Here is a 19,902-nt window from a genome sequence, read left to right on the forward strand (position 1 = left end):
TAACTTTGAACACGAGATTTGATGCACTGTGCTTGGATTTGATCTATGATGAGATTCAATCTGCTTCTAGAGACGGGGTGATTTAATTCCAAAAGCAAGAACAGAGACCTGTCTGACAAGGATTAATACAGGCTTTCAGAACAATGCCTCTCACCTTCTGAACTATTAACTCTTGAGTTTCCAGTGCCTTCAGGGAAGACTCTTAACACTGTAGTAAGAAGACTGTAAAATATCAGGAGGTATCCTGAGGCACAGAGCTCCCATTTGCACTCTTGCCGTTGAGGGCACAGGTAATTTACCCGAGGATACTTACAATGGGCCGAGTCTTGATTCAGGTCCCTGCTTTGGACTGGAAGGCTGAACTCACACATCAAGTCACGGTGAAAAAGATTCTGGTACTCGCTAAAGCCCTGGGGTAAAGAAGGGTAGGCGTTCCCAGCCTGGCTCCCACGGAGATGAATAGAGCGGAGACCTACCCGGGGAAGCAATTCAGATTCCCAGGAATCTCAGTTTTGTCCCCAGATACCCAATTCAGTCAAGCCCTAAATTCCACTGTCCTTGGATCAAAGGATCTTGCATCCTTCCTAGGGTGATGCAGCACAAAAGAGGTCTTACTTGGTGGTAAGCGGCCTATGGCCTAGACCAGCAGTTTTCAAGCTTTAGCTGCATCAGAATCACCTGGAACCTTATTAAGAAGCAGCTCACTGGACCCTCCCCAGACTTTCTGATTGCGGAAGTCTGGCGTGAAGCATGAGAATGTGAATTTTTTTTTTTTAAGATTTTATGTATTTATTTGAAAGAGTGACAGAGAGAGTGCCTGCACAAGCAGGGGGGAGGGGCAAAGGGAGAGGGAGAAGCAGGCTCCCCACTGAGCTGGGAGCCTGACGTGGGGTTCAATCCCAGGACCCCAGGATCATGACCTGGCAGATGCAGATGTTTAACCGACTAAGCCAACCAGGTGCCCTGAGAATTTGAATTTCTAACATCTTCCAGGGCTGAGGCTGATGCTGCTGCAATGCCCACACTTCAAGAGCCACTGGTTCTCACATTGGTGACAAAGTCCTTTATCCACTCTGAGCTTTGACATCCAGTCCTGCAAAAGCAGAAAGCCGAATGACTCTCTTTTGCAGACTATCCCACCATCACTGGGCCTAAAGATCTGTCTGGTTAGAAAACAAGAGCTTCCAAAGCACACGTCGCATTTCCAAACGCAAACAGTAAATCGTACCCAATGCTGACGTTCGTATTACATTGTGTCAGCAGTTTAGTTAATTGACTACAATGCCAACAAGGCAGAACTTAAAACAAGAGCCTTGATTTGTTCTTTGGTTGACATGCCATGGAAATCTTACTGGGCAAGGATTAGCACCTGATTCTCAACATGGTCAGCGGTACAAAAGTTCTTTGATGAGGACTTTTTTTTTTTTTTTAAGATTTTATTTATTCATTTGACAGACAGAGATCACAAGTATGCAGAGAGGCAGGCAGAGAGAGAGGAGGAAGCAGGCTCCCCGCCCAGCAGAGAGCCCGATGCAGGGCTCCATCCCAGGACCCTGGGATCATGACCCGAGCCGAAAGCAGAGGTCTCAACCCACTGAGCCACCCAGGTGCCCCTGAAGAGGACTTTTTTTAAGGTTGTATTTATTTACTTGAAATAGCAAGAGAGCACAGTGGTGGGGGAGGGGAGCAGAGGGAAAGGGTGAAGCAGCCTCCTCACTGAGCAGGGAGCCCGATGGAAGACTCCATCGAAGGACCCCAAGATCATAAGTTGAGCCCAAGGCAGACGCTTAACCGACTGAGACACCCAGGCACCCCAGATGTGGATAGCTTTACCCAGGGTTAAAAAAAAAGAGTCTATATAAGTCCAAATTTCTGAAAAAAAAAAAAGGAGAAAACCTAGTTCTAAAACTAGGTTCTATTTGCAAGAATTGACTCATTTCTTTAAAAACAATCCTTTTGCACTGAGTACCCACAATGTGCTAGGCACCCTGTGCCAAGAGCTAAGGCTACACTGGTGGGATGGGGTATGGACAAGGCCCCTACTCGAATGCATGGTGGGGTGGATGAATGACTCCAACACACAAAATAGTCACTAAAATAAATGGCAAAATTATAGCTGCGGTGAGTGTCTCCTGGAGAAGAGAAGAGAATGTGACCTGGTTAGGGAGTTCCCAAGGTCAAAATATCCATCCGCTGGTGAAAGGATAAGCAAAATGTGATCTATGCAGACAATGAAATACTATTTAGCAATTAAAAAAATACTGATACATGTGCTACCCCACGGGGTAGCCTCAAAAGGCTTATGCTAAGTAGAGGAAACCAGGTGCAAAAGATGAAACGTTACATAGTTTCGTTTATACACAATGTTCAGAGGAGGCAAATTTACAGCTAGAAAAAGCAGATGAACAGCTGAGAACGGGAGCAGGATAAACCACAAACCAGCTACAGGGAATTTTTTTCAGGGATAGAAATGTTCTCAAACTGGATGGTGAATTTAATGGTGTGTAAATTATACCTTAATAAAAGTATTTAAAATAAAACACTTCAGGGACACCTGGGTGGCTCAGTCCGTTAAGCATCTGCTTTGGCGAAGTTCAGGTCACGATCCCAGGGTTGTGGGATCGAGTCCTGCTCCTGGCTCCTTGCTGGGCAGGCCGCCTGCTTCTCCCTCTGCCTGATACTCCCCCTGCTTGCACATGCACTTGCTCGCTCTCCCTCTCTTTCTCTCTCTGACAAATAAACAAAATCTTTAAAAGAAAACACTCCACGGGCGCCTGGGTGGTTCAGTGGGTTGAGCCTCTGCCTTGAGCTCCGGTCGTGGTCTCGGAGTCCTGGGATCGAGCCCCACATGGGGCTCCCTGCTCAGCGGGGAGCCTGCTTCCCCCTCTCTGTCTGCCTCTCTGCCTGCTTGGGATCTCTCTCTCTCTCTGTGTGTCAAATAAATAAATAAAAGAAAACACTTCAGTGTTCCCGGCACTAGGCTTGGCCAGCATGGAGAGGCAGGCTTACCGCAGGGGCACCATCGACAAGACTTCATGATGAACAGGGAATTGTGTTTGGGGAATTCTGCACCTGCGAGACCTTTACAACTTTCAAGAGACGTCCGTTAGCAGCTGGATGAATGGGGCTGGAGCCCAGAGGAGGTCTGGGCTATGGCTATCAAGTTGAAATCACCTGTAAATAAGGAGACACGGAGGCCAAAGGCGTGTATGAGATTAACACAGAAAGAGACGAGAGGAGAAGGGGGGGCAGGGAGGAGTATTCTTAAAACCAAGATGTGGGGGGATCTAATCGTGAACAGCAAAAGAGACAGAACCCGAGGCAGAGAGCTAGGAGAACCCGAGGCAGAGAGCTAGGAGGAAACCAGAACCCCAGAAAGAGAACGTCTGGGAAAGGAGGCTATGACCCGCTGTGTGGAATGCTGACAAAATGTCAGTGAGGTAAGAACTGAAATGTGCTGTTTGTGACCATACGCTGACGTGTTTACTTCAAGATTCACGGAGTGCCATGACCCTACCTTACTGTCAAGCAGATCGGTCCTTGTTGATGCAGCAAGCCCAAGTTTACCAGATGTTTCCCAATACCCATGTTCCACTTTTACTGGGAGCAGTGGAAAGATTACTCAGTTGAAACTAGGGTCTGCAACCTCCACTCTGGCACGGTCTGAAACCAGATGTAGCAGAGATGGCTGACTGCCCGACCCAATATGTATTTTCTCTTCTCTCTTGAATCAAGAGGACTCCAATTTTTAGCTGGGCACAGTAGGCCATGCCCGAATATACTTCCCAACCTTCCTCTCAGCGAGAGGTGGTCATGTGACTGAGTTCTAGCTAACAAGGAACAATGGTGTATTGGATTCCTTCCCCTGCCTTTTCAGAAGATGGATATCACGCCTGGAATTTCCACATTCCAACTTTGAAGGCCATGGCCACGGCCTGCGGATGGTGAAGCAGGAAGTGAGAAGGAGCCTGGGTCTTTGAACTCTGTGGAACCCCCCACCCAGCCCCTGCAACTCCAACCCTAAAAAGTTAACCTCCAAACTTTTTATGTGACATAAAAATAAAGGCTGCATATCAGAATCATCTGGCGTTATAGATTGAATTTTGTCCTCCCCAAATTCATATCTAGAAGCCCTAACCTCCAACATGTCTGTATTTGGAGACAGGCCCTATAAGGAAGAAATGAGGTTTGAATTAGGTTATGGGCAGGGGGAGGGAGGGACCATTTGGTCTGGTAGAATTAGTGTCCTTACAAGGAAGAGACTGCAGAGAACAAGCTCGCTCTCTCCCTGTGCACACAGCAAGATGGCGGTCATCTACCACTCAAGAGAAGAGGCCTCAGAATGAAACCCACCTTGTTGGCAACTTGCTCTCAGACTTCTGGCCTCCATAACCGAGAAATAAATTTCTGTTGTCTAAGCCACCCAGTCTTGTTATAGCTGCCCAAGCAGACTAAAACCCCTAGTTCCAAGGTCCACTCCCCTACGCATGCATATAGACCAATTAAATCGGAATTTCTGGGAGTGAAAGCCAGGCATCGGTAATTTTCCAAGCTCCCCGGGTGACTGCAACTGAGGCCAAACTTGAGAGCCAGCGGCTGATGCCACCTGTTAATCGCAGCTGAACACTATTCCTAACTGACACACCAACCCATGTGACCCCTCTTTCTGTGCCAGCCAGTGAGCAGGTTGTTAAAACGGGATTATAACGCTCACTGCTCCCACCAACATTTAGCAACCCTACTATATGCCAAATGCTGAAGATACACTGGTCAACAGGTCAGTTTCTGCTCTCAAGAAGCCTATAGTTATGTTATCTGAAAGGATTCTGTGAGCAAAAGCAACAAATTATGTACTTGTTATAATTATTTGGGTTAAACACAATGCAGAATCCAGAAAAAGTAACATGGATGAAGACCAATCATATCACCATATTAAACAAAAGGTAACAACCTGTTATAAACCTAAAGAGTGTTTAGAAATCACTCAATTGCTGAGAATAATTTCACATCAATGATATATCCCCATTATACATACATGTATACCACACACATCCAGCATGAGAAATTGTGCTTAATATATCTACATTTCTTACTTATGACCATGAGGAACAAGGCCATGTTAATTTCAAGACACTCAAACTTTAAGAACTGTATGACAGATATGTGAGTGAAGCGTTCACCATGGATCATTAAGTTTTCAGAACAGACTTCCTTTAGGGTCCCACACAATAGATCACCATCACATCTGTAGAGGATAAAGAGTTACTGTATCATTTTCAAACTTCACACAAAAACAATAGTTACTTCCCAAAGACTGTTTAAGACTATGCCCATTTGGGGATCAAACGTTCCGGGTTCTACATGCAATGGCCCCACTTTCCAAATGATCTAATCAAATGGGAAGTACTTGTGTTTTCTGCAAAGGATAGTATTATTTCCTTAAAAATCTATTTTTTTTCCCCTTTCTTTCTTCTTTGTTCAGGTGGAGAACAAGCACATCATCTGGCTGTCTCCTCAGAACCCAATCCTAGAGATGCCACAGAACAGAAAGGATGTTGAGAGACTGGGGTGCAGAGCAGAGGTGCACAGGTTCCCAAATGCAGGGACAGGCGGGGGCCAGGGAGCACAAGGGCCATAAAGGGGGCACAGTTTCAAGGAAGAGTCCTCCAACTCGACCACACATGTCACTATTACTGCCCAGGTTAAGTAGAAGCACCAGCTCAGAAGCTGCTGTGGTATCTAGGCAGTGCCTGGCTTTGGGGGTTCCATAACAAGAGTAAGTACAATGGAGCCAGCCAGCTCCTGACTCCCTGCCTTCCCACCTCAATACCTCTCCAAAGCCACAGTCAGGCAGCATTAAGAAAGACTCGGGTCAAGTCATTGGGATGAAGAAGAAAGAAGACAGAGATGAAGAGATCCAGGCTGCCCTTCGCTCCTCAGGGCATCCTCCCCCACCGAGTCAGCAGCTAACCATCACCAAGTAATAAAAGGTACCTGACAGTAGCAAAAAGAAGCAGAAATTCGAGAAGCATGTGTGCCATTAAAGGAGGTGGGAGAAAGAATGGAACAGTTCACAGTGGAAGAAGCAGGCCTAATGGGAAGAAAACTTAAATAATTTAAACAGCTTCAGTGAGCTATGGGAGGCAACCAGAAATGGGGAGTAGAAAGAAACAGAACCACCAATGGAAAATACTGAGTTTGGAAAAATAAGACACCTGGGTGGCTCAGTCATTAAGCGTTTGCCTTTGGCTTGGGACATAATCCCAGAGAGTCCTAGGATCAAGTGCTGCTTCAGGCTCCTTGCTCAGTGGGTAGCCTGCTTCTCCCTCTGCCTGCTGCTCCCCCCTCTGCCTACTGCCTGCCCCTCCCCTTGTGCTCGCTCTCTCTCTCTCTGACAAATAAATTTTTTAAATCTTAAAAAAGAAAAAGAAGTTTTGTAAAAGGGCACTTGAAGGAATGGGAGGAAAGCAGAAAGAGGTGGAAAAATGAATTGGTGAGCTAGAAGATTCATCAGTGCACACTTGCTAAAGGCAACAGGACTGGATTTTAAAGGTGGAAAACTATGATACCATAGAAGTGTCAACATCCACCTTACAGCAGTTCCACGTGGAGGAAAAAAGAATAAAAGGTGAAGGGGAAATATTTAAAGAAATAAGAACCAAAAATTTGCAACAGTTAAAGAAAGAGTTAACACTTCATATTAAAAGAATTAACAGAATGCCAGAAAGACTGAATGAGAAAAAGCCACATCTAGATCTATTAGAGTAAAATTACGAATCAAAGAAAAAGAAGAAATTTAAAAGTTTCCAGAGGAAAAAAGCAGAAAACCTATGAAGAAAGAAAAATACCAGACTGACATCCGAGTGTCAAGAGCAACACTGGATGTCAGAAGACAAAGGAATGCTTTCAAAACACAAAGGAAAAAATCTTGGAACTCAAACTTTGTTTGGTGTTCAGGTGATTATCATTAAATGTGAAGCTGAGAAAGTCCTTTCACTTCTGGTATCATGGGCAATGGAGGTTTTGAGGAGTCTTCCTGCTATGATAACTGAGTTCTAGACACTATGTAAGAAATCTCACAGGAAACCAAGAAGGGTTCTAAGGAAGGCCCCACACATATGTACCCATGTGGTACTGGGGCTGTGGGCAGCTGGGTTGGCTGTCTTGAGGGCAGATGTTGATAGTAGCATGCTACTGCAATAGTGGGCTCAATTTCTCCCAGGTATGGGAGAAGCCACACCTGGGATCCCCTTTAAACCAAGACCCTCAAGGGGGTCTTAAATGGTCTCAGATCAGCACCCCCCGTCTACTCTAAGAAACAAAAGTAAATCCCCTCTGGAGGAAGCATACCTAATGTATATTGTCATGTAGTTAAGGTCAAGCAACATATTCACAAAGATCACCAAGTACAAAAGAAGACAAGCCACTAGGACTGAGTTTTGGCAGCAAAAACAAAAAACAAAAGCCACAACGCATTCAAATCTCCAAGAATAGCAGATAATTAAAATTGTCAGATAAAGAGTATATAATAGCTGGGTATAAAATAGTTAATGAAATAAAGTATACAAATACAAAGATGTGCACATAACAAAAGACTATCAGGAAAGAAGAGGCATATTTGAAAACAAAATGCAACCACTATTCATTAAAATTATAATTTTTTTTAATTAAAAGATTGTATAGCATAGGGAATGTCATCAATGGTACTGTAATGGCATTGTAGTTGTAGGATGAGAGATGGGAGCTACACTTGTGGTGAGCATAGCATAACATACAGACTTGTCAAATCACTGTTTTGTACACTTCAAACCAATGTAACACTGTGTATGAACTATACCTCAAAAAAATCAAAATTAAAAAAAAAAAAAAACAATCTCTGGATGGTTAAAGCAGTAGATTCGAAACAGTTAAAAAGAGAGTAAGTAATCTGGGGGTGCCTGGATGGCTCAATCGGTTAAGTGGCTGACTCATGATTTTGGCTCTAGTCAAGATCTCAGAGTGCTGGGATTGTGACCTGCTACATCAGGCTCTGAGCTCAGCAGGGAGTCGGCTTCGGGATTCTCTCTCCGTCTGCCCCTTCCCCTGTTCCCTCTCTATATAAAACTGAATGAATAAATATTTTCTTAAAAAAAAGAGAGAGAGATGGTTGGGTGGCTCAGTCATTGGGTATCTGCCTTTGGCTCAGGTCCCAGGGTTCTGGGATCAAGTCCTGCATCAGGGTCCCTGCTCAGTGGGGGTCTGCTTCTCCCTCTCCCACTCCTCCTGTCTGTGTACCCTCTCTCACTGTGTGTGTGTGTGTGTGTCAAATAAATATTTTTTAAATCATAAAAATTAAAAAACAGAGAGAGAAGGAGAATAAGTAACCTGAAAGATATACTTAAAGAAATTCCCCCAAACTGCAGCAACAACAGAAAAGATACACTGAAACCACGGGAGAGACATTAGCAGATCAGGAGGCCAAACACTGATCTGCATCAAACAACAGAATGGAGAGAATGATGGGAAGACAATATTTAAGTAAATAACAGCTGCAAATTTTCCAAAATGGACTCTCGTGTATCTCAAGCATGACAAATAAAAAGAATTTCACAACTAATCATGTCATAATGAAAATCCAAACACCAGGGACACCTGGGTGGCTCAGATGGTTGGACAACTGCCTTCGGCTCAGGTCATGATCCCAGAGTCCCGGGATCGAGTCCCACATCGGGCTCCCAGCTCCATGGGGAGTCTGCTTCTCTCTCTGCCCTTCTCCTCACTCATGCTCTCTCTCACTGTCTCTCTCTCAAATAAATAAATAAAACCTTAAAAAAAAGAAAGAAAAAAGAAAGAAAAGAAAAAAAGGAAATCCAAACACCAAAGCAAAAATCCTGAAAGAAAGCAAAGAGAAAGGTCAGGTCCTCCACAAAGGAATCTCAATGAGAATGATGGCATGTTTCTCCACAGAAACCATGGTGACCAGAAGGCAGAGTAGTATCTGCAAAACAGAGAAAAAATAGTTATCAAATTAAAATTGTGTGCCCAAGGAGGCCTGGGTGGCTCAGTGGTTAAGCATTTGCTTTTGGCTCAGATTATAATCCCAGGGATCCTGGGGTTGAGACCCACATTGGGCTTCTCCCTCAGCCTACTGCTTCCCCTGCTTATGCTCTTCCTCCCTCCCTCTCTCTCTCTCTGTCTCTCTGTCCCTCTGACAAATAAATAAATGAAATCTTTTTAAAAAAATTGTGTGCCCAGAAATGTTGCAGAATGAGAATACAAAGGATCTTTACAGGTATATTAAAACACACAGAGACCTTCAATTAAGGAGCTTTTATTTTTTTTTTAAGATTTTATTTATTGGGGCGCCTGGGTGGCTCAGTGGATTAAGCCACTGCCTTCGGCTTGGGTCATGATCTCAGGGTCCTGGGATCGAGCCCCGCATCGGGCTCTTTGCTCAGCGGGGAACCTGCTTCTCTCTCTCTCTGCCTGACTCTCTGCCTACTTGTGATCTCCCTCTCTGTCAAATAAATACATAAAATCTTTAAAAAAAAAAAAAGATTTTATGTATTTATTTGACAGACAGATCACAACTAGGCAGAGAGGCAGGCAAAGAGAGGGTGGGGAAGCAGGCTCCCTGCACAGCAGAGAGCCTGATGCAGGGTTCCATCCCAGGACCCCAGGATTGTGACCTGAGCCAAAGGCAGAGGCTTAACCCACTGAGCCACCAGGGGCCCCAACAATTAAGGAGCTTTTAAATTTCTTTAGAAAAAAAAAAAAAAAAAGAATCCTAAAGATATATATCTGAATATCTGATATGCAAAAGGAATGACTAATGAATAAAATGAGAAGCAGAAATACTGTCTGTATAGAAATAAAAATGCCAAACTTGTGGGATTTTTTAAAAGAACTAAAATGATGAATGACAGCATGTAAGATAGGAGGGGACCACTGAAATTATTCACCTGGTTTGGGAAGGGGATTAAAATAGTTACCTTTATACTTTTTAAGGCTCAATGCACAATTTCAAGAAAAACCACAAAAATGAAAGTGTATAAATTCCAAAACAATGGAAAGGAAAAGATGGTATAAAAACAAAAGAACAAAAAACCCAATCTATCCCCCCAAAAATAAGACAGGGAGGGAAAAGCATAGAAAAAGTCAAACCAATAGAAATTAGCTATTACAACAGCCCAAACAAACCTAAATGTATCAGTAATCACAAAATTATAAATGAACTAAACTTGACAGTTATACAACAGATACTGCAAATTAAACAGATTAAAAAAAAAAATCCAAACATGTCCCTAAGTCACAAGGACATGAAAGTAAAAGGGTAGAAAAGGTTGTAAGAGAAACACAAAAAGAAAAATGTCTTAAAATTTTTAAAGAAATTAAGAAAATGTATGATTACCTTAATAAATGCAGAGAAATAATATGTGAAAATTTAATATACAGCTATGGGAGAAAGAAAATAATCCTTAGCAAATCAGAAATAGCAGAAAACTGCCTTAACAGATAAATGGTTTCTAAAAACCATACCTACACAAGAACATGTGTGTGTGCATACACACGCATCACTTCTAAAAGTAAAAGCTGAAAATGTTAAGAAGCTCATTGCCTATGAAAATGATCAATAAGAGAAGAATGCTCACAATCATTACTTCCACACAGTACCCATACTGCCGTCCTAGCATAGTACAGGACTAGTATGGTAATAAATGGAAAATAAATTGAAACTCTCAATATTAGGAGAAATATGAGTGTCTACACAAAGCTCAGAAAAAGATTCAACAGAAAACAACCACAATTCAAAAGGCCTTAGCAGGGCACCCAGGGGGCTGGGTTGGTTACATGTCCGGACTCTTGATTTCAGATCAGGTCATGATCACAGAGTCATGGTATCAAGCCCCTTATCAGGCTCCCTGCTCAGCGCAGCATCTGCTCCCTCTCCACTCCTTTCCCCACCTCACCCCTGCACACAGGTGTGCACACTCTCTCAAATAAATAGATAAAATCCTTGGGAAAAAAAGACCTTAGCAATATACTAAGAACTATTTTTAAAATGGTATTCTATAAACCAACAAAGTTAAAAAATGAAACTTTGAAAAAAACAAATCATTTACTATAACACTGTCTTTACCCCTGCCCCCACTGAAATCTCTACCTCTGGTCTCTTGACCACCAGGAGTGATTTCTCACTGGCCAGTTGTTCTACTCTTCCTGTATTGTTCTCCAAGATCTCTCTCCTCACTTCTCAACTTGGCCCTCCAAAGAAAAATTATACAATACTGGAACCAAACCTACTGCAATCATTGGCATTTAAGGCAACTATTTTATCTCTATTACACTGGTACAGACTTTTTTTTTTAAAGATTTTATTTATTTATTTGACAGAGAGAGATACAGCGAGAGAGGGATCACAAGCAGGGGGAGTGGGAGAGGGATGAGCAGGGAGCCTGATGTAGGACTCGATCCCAGGATCCTGGGATCATGACCCAAGCCCAAGTCGGATGCTCAATGACTGATCCCTTGATTCTTTTTTTAAGAAATCTCTGCCCAATGAGGGATTCAAACTCATGACCACAAAATTAAGAGTCATATCCTCTACCAACTGAGCCAGCCAGGCGCACCTATACTGGTATAAATTTTTAGATATTTATTTTACAATTTTACCATATCACTGATTTCATCAATTTTAGAAGTTTTTAGTTTAACTCTTTTGGGTATTACAGGTACTGAGAAGGATGGCTCTCTCTTTCCTAATTGCTTATTTCCTTTTCTTGCCTTATTGCATGGCACAAAATGTTCTAATATAAGTGAGCACACAACCTCATATTGTCCTTGTCTTAAGTGGAAACTCATCCCAGTATTTAACATTGTATGAATTTGGCTGTTCCAGGGAGATATACTTCATTATAATAAGGAAGTAACCATTTCTAATTTGTTAAGAATGCTAATTAAAAATAGATGTTGGTTAGAAAAGCTGAGGGAATGGTATATGAGAATGTTATTACATTTTTGCAACACTATAAATTGAAAATTATTTCAAAATCAAAACTTAATAAAAAAATAGATGTTTAAAAAAATAGATGTTGGCTTTTGTGAAATGTCTTTTCAACATCTATTGAAGTGACCATATGGATTTTTAAATACTCTTTTTTTTAAAATATTTTATTTATTTATTTGACAGACAGAGATCACAAGTAGGCAGAGAGGCAGACAAAGAGAGATGGGGAAGCAGGCTCCCTGCTGAGCAGAGAGCCCGATGCCGGGCTCGATCCCAGGACCCTGGGACCAGGACCTAAGCCGAAGGCAGAGGCTTTAACCCACAGAGCCACCCAGGTGCCCCTTGAAATACTCTTTTAAACCCTGAAGTCAAAACAAAGTTTTTCTGTGGATCTTCCCACATCCATTCTCACTCACTTCTAATCTATTTTCCTCTATTTAACATAATGATTTTTCCTAAACTACAAATGAGGTCAGCGTGTACTTCTGATTAAAATCCTTAATGGCTTCCTATGGCATTCAATATAAGATCCAAAATCTTTAACAGGCCTAAAGATCTTGCATGATGTAACTTCACTCACCCACTCACCTCTGCAGTATCTTCTGCCAAGCCTCTCCCTGTTCCCTCTGCTCCTGCCACACTGGCTATTTTCCTGCTTCCATGGCTTTCCTGCCTCAGGGCCTTTGCTCATGCTGTTCCACTGCCTAGAAACCTCTTCCCTACTCTTAACCTAGGTGGTTCTTGTCCATTCAGATCTCAGCTCCAAAGTGTCTGCCATTCAACGAAGCCTTCCTTCCCCACCAATCTACACGGCGTCCCCTGTCACTCTGCCCCACTAGCATACTGTCTCAAGTACTCTCACAAGCCCCTTTCCAGTCCTAATGCAGCCCCCCAAGTCAGTCACCAGTGCCCTGGGTGACCTTCTAGAAAGTCTCAGTTTCCACAGAGAGCAGAGAGGGAGAAGGGTCAGCTCAACAATGCAGAAAGCGGACAGTGTGAAGAAAGATGAGAATTTATTAGTTCTTGTACTTTCCCGACATTTCCAGTTCCATGCCTTTCCTCTTTGGTTCTCTCTCTATTCAAAGATACATGGACTACAAGAGGCCCTAGCAAAAAAGAACATTCGCACAGTCTTTCCCACATGGATTCACTCAACAGTTAGTTGAGCACCTACTAAGAGCCAGGCACCATTCCTGGGGCCGGGAATGGGGATGGAGTTGGAGGACAAAAATTCCTGCCTCATCCTATGGTCCCGCTATGAAGGAGAGCTGGGAAGGCAGAGAAGAAAATAATTGCTAAGCTTTGTCGAACCCTCTGAGTTAGATATCATATTACCCCTTTCTTTAAAGACAGGGAAACCAAGGCACAAAGGGGCTGTCTCACTTACCAGAGTCACACAGCCATTCTGCAGTAAAGATGTAAGCCTAAGTGATCTGGCCCCCAACCACAACTCTAGAACATACTAAATCTTCCCCCTCAGAACAAAGGGTCTCAACTTGAAAGAATCTAAAAGCAGGGTCATGGAGAAGGAAGAAACACTGGTGAGGAAATGGCGAATACTCAGCCTGGAGGTCAAAGGTGTGATGTTTGCTTCAACCAGTGAGCTAAGCCTGCCCTCGAGTCATTCCTCCTCCAAGGGTTCTGCGGGCTGCTGACTCCTGGGGGAAGGGAAGGCCAGGAGATGAAAGGGAGAAATCCGAATCTCACTGTCCATGGGCCATGGGGCTTCACCAGGAAAAATCCCATAACGGACCTCTTCCGGGACCCAGAGCGCTGGCTTGCTCATTCCCTGCTCTCCCATACCCAGTCCCTCCACACCCACTCTAATCCGCTTTCTCCTGCCCAGCTCTCGCTTTCTGGCTTGACTACCTTCCCTCATGGGATCCCAAGCCTCCCAGACGGGCAAGAAACCCAAAACTCAGCAGAAACACACCAGCCACCCAGTCAGCAAATCTCAGGGCTAGGGAGAAAAAAGGGAGCAGGCCTGGCAATCACTCACAGGCACTAACGTAAGAATTAAGCCAAAATGAGGTATGGCCATCCAATAAAGCCACCATGAAGGGCCCTGGAAAAACAAACACACTTCCGAAATGAAATCCACTTGTTGGCTAGCTGTCCCTGGCATTTAATGCAACCAACCTGAAAGGGTCAGACGCATCAAAAATGCACCCCCAGAAAGATTAAAATCTCCGCTGTTCCTGCAACACAGGCTCCAGAGCCAACATGCAACACAACCCACCATGAGCCCAACACCCAGTCCGAAAACAAAGGCGCTGTGAGGTCACCCGGGTCCTCCTGGGCAGCTGCGGACACACACCTGCTCTCTGGGGGAACACATAATCCCAAGCGGAGGACACCGTGGGCCGAAACCTCCACACACCCTCACTCTCCACAACCTCTCAGGGAACCTGAACCAACATCATTTCCAGCCTGGTCTGACCTCGTGGGAACAGCTGGTGTTTTGTCACTGAGCTCAAATAAAGCTGGAACTGCCCTGATTTTCGTGGAAGAAGGAGGCACCAGTGAATGGACAGAAGTCTCTGTTTTAGGGTTTTCTCCAAAGAATTGTTCTGAAATCAGAAGCAGCTACAAACATGAGTCTGTAGCTGCCCGCTGAACCAAACACACGTATCAGCAACCAAGGATCAGGTAATAAAATTATCTACCTTGCAGGACCTCAGTGAGGGACAAAAACATTATTATTTATAAAATGCCTGGAACATGGGGCACCTGCGTGGCTCAGTGGGTTAAGCCTCTGCCTTTGGCTCAGGTCATGATCTCAGGGTCCTGGGATGGAGCCGCACATCAGGCTCCCTATTCAGCAGAGACCCTGCTTCTCCCTTTCTCTCTCCCCCTCTCCCTCCTCCCTGCTCCTTCTCTCTCTCTCAAATAAATAAATAAAATCTTTAAAAAATAAATAATAAATCAAATGCTTGGAACAGTGTCCAGCAAGCATATACTTGTCAAGTAACACAAATTAAGGAAATATTCACCCATTACTCTTTTTGAAAACCCTACACATGCCTCCTACGTAACTTATTTTTCTAAGGGCACGTGCTTGTGATCACATACTGGACACACGAGTTGTGACTTGCTGTTGCTCAGATTACAGGATGACAGCAAACTTACCAACGTGCCAAAGACCATGTGACCATCCATTAAAGTGCACCACGTCAAAGAACCCGGTGACTGCTCATCTCAATAATAAGAGAAGGCCTCCGGTGCCTGGCTGGCTCAGTGATTAGGGCTTGTGACTCAATCTCAAGGTCATGAGTTCAAGCCCCACACTGGGTTGTTTAGTATACTTACTAGAAAACTAATAATAAGGGGTGCCTAGGTGGCTCAGTCAGTTAAGCCTCTGCCTTCAGCTCAGGTCACGATCTCAGGGTCCTAGGATCGAGCCCCTCATCCGGCTCCCTTCTCAGTGGGGAGTCTAATTCTCCCTCTGCCCCTCACCCAGCTCATACACACACACACACTCTCTCAAAAAAGAGAGAATTTAAAAAAAAAAAATGAATTAAAAAAACTGAAAAAAATTTTTTTTAAAAATTCAAAAACTAAAAAGTAATCATAATAAGTTAAAGCCTAATGGGAGAGGAGAATGGAAATTAATGAATACCAACCAAATTCCAAACATCAACTATATTTTCCAAATCGGGTTTGAAATCTCGATCACACCACCTCCAGAAAAAGTATCAAAGATTCCTTAGCAAGAGAGTGAAACATGTCCTGCCAAGAAACGGTGGCCTGGATAACTGTGCTGGCTCCTCCCCTCCTCTCAAAGGAGGAAAAACCAGGAGAAAAAGAAGCAGGAAGGGGCTGTGTTGGCCACTGATGGGAACAGTCTAGCCTGAGTTTTAAATGTCGGCTGCCGCTATTCAACGTTACGAATCTATGCTGCCGTGAAGTGACATGAGCTTGAGGGGGTGTCCTCGGAGGCTGTTCTAGATTTCACAAAGGGAACCTAGAACCACGTAGCCAAAGATGTGACCACGTACGGAGGGCACGCCCCTCCGAAGCTCTGTCCCGTAGATTATCTGTCACTTCTCTCAGCCAGACTCCAGCAAACAAAACACTCCCTTCACCAGGAGAGAACCAAACCACTAATGTCTTTTCGCTTGGTTCTTTGAATTTATTTCGCAGCCTCCCCACAACTACCTCCTAAATTGCTTTTCAGAAAAATCTATCTGACCTCCCACTCCCACCAGGCCTAGCCGGAAGTCATCCCTCTCACATCAGCTCCGTCACCGGCCAACTGATGGAGCTGAAACAGTGACAGGTCATCTGGGGCAGTGGCTGCTTCTGCTCCTTTATTATTAATTATTATTATTCATTATTATTATTTATTAATATTATCGTTAATTTATATTATTAATATATTATTATTAATCATTATTGGTTACGTGACTATCTCTGCCATCTAATCTGGAAACTCCTTTGGGGCCATGTCACTTGATAAAGCAGCCCTCTGGGCCTACAAAGTATCACACATATAGAGGAGGCGGCCTAATTCTTGTTCCCTAATGGGACCAGTCTGAATGACCAGTGAATAAAAATTTGTCCCTTCGTTGTCACCACCCTCATTTATATGGTCATCACCACTACCACAACCAGAACACAAAGCTCCTTAAAGCCAAAATGATTCTCCAAACACACCGACTTTTTAGCTACTTGAATATTTACAAGGCTCTGCGCCAGGATCGGAAGAAGTTTACAATCACTGATTCTGCATCTTATCCAGCGTACTTACTGCCGATCGAAGACCAGCCAGCTAACTAAATAATCAATTCCCAATCGTGCAGGGTCTAATGTATCGATCTGGGGACTGTCCTGGGCCTCCTGTCCTCTTCCCTCACTGGCCACCCCTCCCCTCAGAGCAGGAAGAGAAGGTGGGGGCCAGATCTCCCATGGATGGCTGACCACTAGCGGATCTGATGCGCATTTCAGAAATCAAAGGGAATCAAAGGGGCTGTACCTGATGGTGATGACGATGTTTCCAGACCATCCATGGCCAAAAAAGAACTCACGGAAGTAAGACTGGATTCTGAAAAAGCATCGCTGAAGTCATGGAAGACAGCTTGCCTGCCAAACCCACTTCTGTAGGTTTTATGTCGAAAGAACTTTTACGGCTCTAAGAAGCCCAACATCTCTCCAACCCTCTAGAGAAGCAGTGAAATTACACAGTCTGACTCTGAATTATTGATGTCATAATTTACGGAGAGGTCTCCATTAGGTCATAGGTCACACCCCAGATGTGATGTCATGCACCCACCCAAGGGTCTGTGACCCAGGATCAAAGCAAAGTTGAGCCTACTGTTTGAGAACATCCGTTGTATGCCAGGCTTTAAGCCAGATAAGGCGGGGGAGGCTCCTGGAGGGCTCTGACACTTGAGAATCACTCCAGAACAAAGCTCAAATGAGTGGATCAGAGAAGCAGGTAAGTCTACAAAAGCCTACTGCAACAGTCCACACAGAGATTTATGTGCACAAGAGAATACATAACACGTACGGACAGGTCCCACAGAAGACTTTCCCTGGCTTATTGTCCAGCCCCCTAAATGAGCCACCACCCCCTTCTCATCCACCTGCAGCCCGATAACTTATTCTTCTGTGATCTGATTTAGAGGCAAGGTGGCCAGCTTGGGACGATGCCACCAAGTGTTCTTCCCGTGCAAAGGGGCTGCTCGAGTCTGCTGGGGCTCACTGGTGAGGAGGAGGTTAAGGACAGGGAGGAACAGGAAAACCGGCACTGACTTCAGTTTCCTATTACTTTAGGCTGGTTACTTGCCTCTAAACATTCTGTGATCCTCTGGGTTGCAGCAATCAATTCCCTGATATAATACTCCATTTCCATAAGCCAGGGTATTTTTTAAGTACGTGGTCGTTATTGATTGGCTACAGATGGCGGCACTTTAGGGCAAAGAGCTGGAAAGAGAAGATGAGCAGCTCCCACAGGGCTCGAGCAAGGGGCACTGCTTGATTGGGCTTTCACTTAACTGGTGATTAGCAACCAACAGGAAACCATAGAATCACCTCTCCAACAGCACCCGTCAGAGGATGGAGCCTGGTCAAGGGCCCTCTGAAGACGCCAGATTGCTTGGAGGGACATATCACCCCACATAGAAAGAGGGATCTTGGGGCGCCTGGGTGGCTCAGTGGGTTAAAGCCTCTGCCTTCGGTTCCAGTCATGATCCCAGGGTCTTGGGATCGAGCCCCACATCGAGCTCTCTGCTCAGCAGGGAGCCTGCTTCTTTCCCGCTTTCTCTGCCTGCCTCTCTGCCTACTTGTGATCTGTCTGTCAAATAAATAAATAAAATCTTTAAAAAAAAAAAAAAAAGGGATCTTAAAAGAATAGAATGTTGAAACGTAGATGGCATTCATCAGGATTTTTAACGACGGTGTTCATTCCTTTGCCTTTCTCTAGACTGAGCTACGGGAAACCTAGCTGGCGGTTAGTGAATCAAGTAACTGGAGAGCTGACATCACCTCTCCCAAAGGCATGCTCGGCCCTCTGGCGGCATGTTTCCAGAACCACCGTCCTTTATACTTGGAACTACTGATGTGACAGCTAAATCATTTATCACCAAGACCTACAGTTTCTAAATAGCATTCTCAACCAAAAGAAGTATATTGGCTTTCAGCCGGAATAGCAACTTGATTTGGTTTCTGGTCTTCTGCATCGTGTTTTGTGGGGCCACTTTGGAAGGCACCTGGAGCTCAGTCCTGGGAAAGAGAACTAAGCATAATAGAAAATAAAAGACTCCATTAACTCTACGACTCTTGTGGCTAATGAAAGCTATCGCTGGTACAACTCAAGGTTAAAAAAAAAAGAAAAAAAAGGAGAGGGAACGTCTCACTAAATCGTCTCTTCTCAGCAAATTATTTCATTAGCAAAAAAATGCAAATTAACATTTCCACACTGACTCATTGACTCAGCAGACTCATTTTGGCACCCCAGCAATTTCAGATCAAATGAGCGTGCTGTAACACCCACAGACCCTCAGCGTCCACATTAGCTTTTCTTTCCAGGGCTATTCCCCACATCCCAGGTGAAACAAATGCTACTCTGCCGTCTGTGAACTTCCCATCAATCTACTTGAATGGCTCCCACTCTGAACAGCAGCTTTGAAACCAATCACCTAACACCTTAAAAAAAAAGAAAGAAAGAAGAAAAGAAAGAGAGAAAGAAGCTGAGAAGTTTAATAGACTCAAAAGGCAAGTTCTGGAGCACCCAAGGGGCTGCCTGCCTTGGAGATGTGGAGACAACCATTTGGCATCCCTGCTCTCTGGCCTTCAACACGGGGGCACAGACTTCGGTAATGGACAAAGCATTTGCAGAATTCAGAGGCCAGAAATCCAGAGACTCTCTCCCCCTGCTGAACTTCTTGGCAAACAGAATGTATGACAAATCAAAGGTGGTATTTGAATATAGCTCGGTCTTACATTGCAAAATGTAATGAGCAGCCGTCACTTCCTTCAAATGGACCCATAAACCTCCCCAGCCTTACAAATATTTATAGCATGCTTAAATTACCTTCCTAATAAACACTTCATGAATTAAAGGGACCCTACTTCCTTTATTCAAATCATTATGTAAGCCAGTAGGCTCTTTTCTCAGGCATGGTCCAGAATAAAACGCTCTCCTGGATCAGAGAACATTGTTTCAAGGTTGGCCATACCCCTGGGCTGTTATTTTGATTCTTTTCACTGCGATGGCACAGTCTCTCAGGACACCAAAGCAGGGTCCCTATTAAACACATCACACCCAGGGAACTCAGATGTGGCCCATCCTGCTTTAGCCCTCTGTCTAAGGTAGAACTCTAAAGGCACACACAACTGATAACATTCAGGGCCTATGGCAGAGCTCCTAGAACTTTCTGGAAAGGGCCAGAAAGTAAATACTTTAGGCTCAGTAT

The 19,902-nt window shown here is 44.2% G+C and overlaps 1 protein-coding gene across 3 annotated transcripts in view; it reads right to left on the reverse strand.

The window, feature by feature from the left end:
• The window catches only part of OSBPL10 (oxysterol binding protein like 10), a 313,824-nt gene that overhangs the window by 216,031 nt on the left and 77,891 nt on the right, over nucleotides 1-19,902 (reverse strand). Inside the window, exon 1 of one of the 3 annotated variants that reach the window (XM_082724184.1) lies at nucleotides 16,962-17,130. The exons of the other annotated variants lie outside the window; for them this stretch is intronic. The gene's annotated coding sequence lies outside the window, so the exon portion shown is untranslated. Of the gene's footprint in view, nucleotides 1-16,961; nucleotides 17,131-19,902 lie in introns of those variants that run through there. 3 annotated transcript variants of the gene reach the window in all.

This window comes from Mustela nivalis, assembly GCF_964662115.1.
Source record: "Mustela nivalis genome assembly, chromosome: 1".
NCBI classification, from domain to species: Eukaryota; Metazoa; Chordata; class Mammalia; order Carnivora; family Mustelidae; genus Mustela; species Mustela nivalis.